The sequence below is a fragment of the Frankliniella occidentalis genome, unplaced genomic scaffold (genome assembly GCF_000697945.3).
Source record: "Frankliniella occidentalis isolate FOCC.00 unplaced genomic scaffold, Focc_3.1 Scaffold527, whole genome shotgun sequence".
NCBI classification, from domain to species: domain Eukaryota; kingdom Metazoa; phylum Arthropoda; class Insecta; order Thysanoptera; family Thripidae; genus Frankliniella; species Frankliniella occidentalis.
The window spans coordinates 71,408-74,393 of NW_026267644.1; the positions used below are offsets into that span (position 1 = coordinate 71,408).

Here is a 2,986-nt window from a genome sequence, read left to right on the forward strand (position 1 = left end):
GTAATCACTTCCACCATTAATTCTCTCTCTCCCCGGCTCTAGCTATATATAAAGTTGCCAACGCGGGTCAGGGCGAGACGCGAGGGGGTCGACGGGGTGCGGAATAACGGGGAGCAGCAGCGGTGTGCGAACAGCAACGGGTCGCAGAGAGGGCGAGAGTCAAGGTCAAGGGGGTTGTTGTTGGTGGTCATGGTCGGGAGGAGGAGAAGGTTTGGCGGGGGCCGCGGGGCCGCTGTCCGCCGCAGCTGGCGCGGGGCTTGTGGTTTGGCGGTGTCGCCCCGGGTCATCCGCGCCCACAAGGGCGCCGCCGTCGTAACGGAACGGAACGCTGGGAGTGAATTAACAGGTTCCAGGAACCGCCTTGGCCGAAACACAACATAAAGAGCGGAGTGACGCTAGGGCGGCCCGTGTGGGAGAGGGGGGGGGGGGTATCTATGCAAAAAGGCCGCGTAGTACAATGGGCTGCATACACGTCCGTCGGAGGGTGGAGGTGTGAAAATCGATCGCACGCGGGCGCGCCAAGGGGAGCGCAGCGCCGGGCTCAAGGCTCAGGACCTTTCTCATGGCATTTCCTGCCCAGTCATACTGATACTGCAGAGCCCTGCTGATCGTATAGCTTTTTCGATCAATGTACGTGCACCCCGCAGGCCAAGTGAACCAAAAACATTAAATCTGACCGACTAAATTAAATTTTAAAATACAAAAAATTAATTGGAACGCGAAATCGGCTGCATGATGGAAGGCAATAACGTATGATGTACAGTATGGCAAACATAATGACATGGACTATAAATAAATTCAGTTTAAAACTGGTCATAATTTGTTGCGCCAGTGTACCGGCTGGCTCGATACAGTTAATATCATTTACATAAAGTACAGCTGCTGACCGACTTCCTCGCGCCGCCCGTGTCGCCCCTGCTGCAGTGCAGGACGGTGCAGTGCCGGGCGGGGCAGGGCGTGGCGTGCCCACCGGTACCCGTGTGCATTCGAGTGTGCCAGCCCCTTTATACTGATCAAGCGTCCCGTTTCACTTATCACAGTTCAATAATCCGCTGCCCCGCAGCCCGCTCCAGATCTGGACACACACACGCGCGCGCCCGCTCTCCGGTGCCGTCCCGTTCCCGCGCGCGTCGCCTGGAGAAAGCGACCGGCCGGCGGACCGACCGACCGGCCGACCGGCGGCCGGTGTTCAGTTTATGACCGCGAAGGGAAGGGCCGGCGATCAGGCCTTCTCAACACGCGCCGTGTGCGTCCGATGCTGCGGCGGCGATTTATGACCAATAAGCGATAGCGAATCCTCCGGCTGGAAAGCACACGACGGCTGTGTGTAGTACATATACGAGTTATATTATTGCGCTGCGCAAAATGCAAGAGGCGGGAGAGTACACTACGTACGGGTACCACTTTATAATGACAACCCCCCCACGAGGAAGGTATAGAGAAAGGTGCTCGCTGACCTTAGCAGGGGGAAAATTATTTGCTCGCGCGGCGGGCTCGCGAATAGATTTCACGGACCGGCGGTGCGGAAGGGGCGGTGATCACTTAAACAGAACACCCCTTTATAATAATGAAAGTTGTTGTTTATTCGCGTGGAGAAAATGTTAAATGCAGGGATAGACTGCAACTACTGCTGCTGCTGCACCTCGAAAAGCGAGAAGAGAGAAAAAGAGAGAGAGAGAGACAGTACTCGCGCGAGACCGGAAAGCCGGTGTACTGTATCATTTAAATGAGGTATACGTGTGGGTCAGGTTGGCCGGTGGAGACAGTGGTGTCGGTGTCGCCCTGCTCCGGCACACGTCCCGGGTCCCGGGTCCCGACCGCGGGGCCGGCGAGCTGCTGCGGTGGCCGAGCTGAGTTACATGCTACGCGTTATGCCATGAGCCTCCTCAAGGATGCAAGGACGCCTAGCAGAGCCAGTGACCGCACCGGCCGCCGGCCCAGCCCGGCCCCGGCCAGGAACGGAATGGAGGAAGGAGCACCTGCCGCTAAAAATACTACGCCCACGCGATGCTATGGTCCGGGGAGGGCACTGGCCCGGCGCGAGTACCGCGGCGGCGGCGTGCTCGTGTCGCGGCCAGGCGATGTGTGTAAGGTCAGTCGTAATTTGGACGAGTGCACACGGGGGAGCTATCTCTCGCGGGGCATCTCGGTGCTGCTGCTGCTGCTGCTGCTGCCTGCTGCCGCTGGCAGGCGTCCCGCGTGTGTCCGTCTGTCGCACTAACCTTGCGCTCATAGCCATCTCATGGCCGCGGCCGCGCCAAACCAAACCGAAACGGAAAGTGCCCCGGCTAGTTTCATACACGACGACGTACTACATTGGTGGCGGCGGGGCGAGAGGCTGCGCGACACCTCGAGGGGTGCCGGCGGCGGCGCCGAGTGCTTTCTTCGCCAGTGCACCTGTCTGCGACTTTCTTCGGCGCGTACCCCCTGCCGCCGCGTAGCCGCGCCGAGGGCACATCTGCGCCGGTATGCGACACGGCGGCGCTCAGCACTAGTAGTAGTAGTAGTAGTACTGCTCGGCCTCGCCCAATGAGGCGAATGGAATTTTAATTTCCCGAATGTGTCCGCGCCGTACACGTCCGGTGAGGCTATTATTGCTCCGGCGGGGGCCGAGGCCGCCGTATGACTGTAATTAATTGAAATCCAACCACCGCCACACTGGCGTGTGTTCGCCTCTCGGCCGGCCGGCAAAGCGCTTGTATGCACCTCCATGATGCACGCCGTCGTTGCACACCATAACGCAACTCGCGGCCGCACTCCGAGAAGATACGGCGGTCCTCGGCGGCGGCAGCGGCAGCGGTGCATCGAGCACCTGGTCGATACTCTTGTGGCGCCGCCGGGCGCCGGCCTAGCCCTTGACCCTGCTTGCGCCTCGAATGGAGAGCCAAGTGAGGTCTCAATTATAAATTTTAACGCGCTTTGTGCCAGACCGTTTTAATTTATTCAACCAAAGTGCTCAGCATTGAAAAATGTTTCTTTTTGGACC

The 2,986-nt window shown here is 59.0% G+C and overlaps 1 protein-coding gene across 1 annotated transcript in view; it reads right to left on the minus strand.

The window, feature by feature from the left end:
• LOC113217948 (putative metabolite transport protein HI_1104) overlaps positions 1 to 2,986 on the minus strand; it is an 18,596-nt gene that overhangs the window by 14,994 nt on the left and 616 nt on the right. The window lies entirely within an intron of this gene.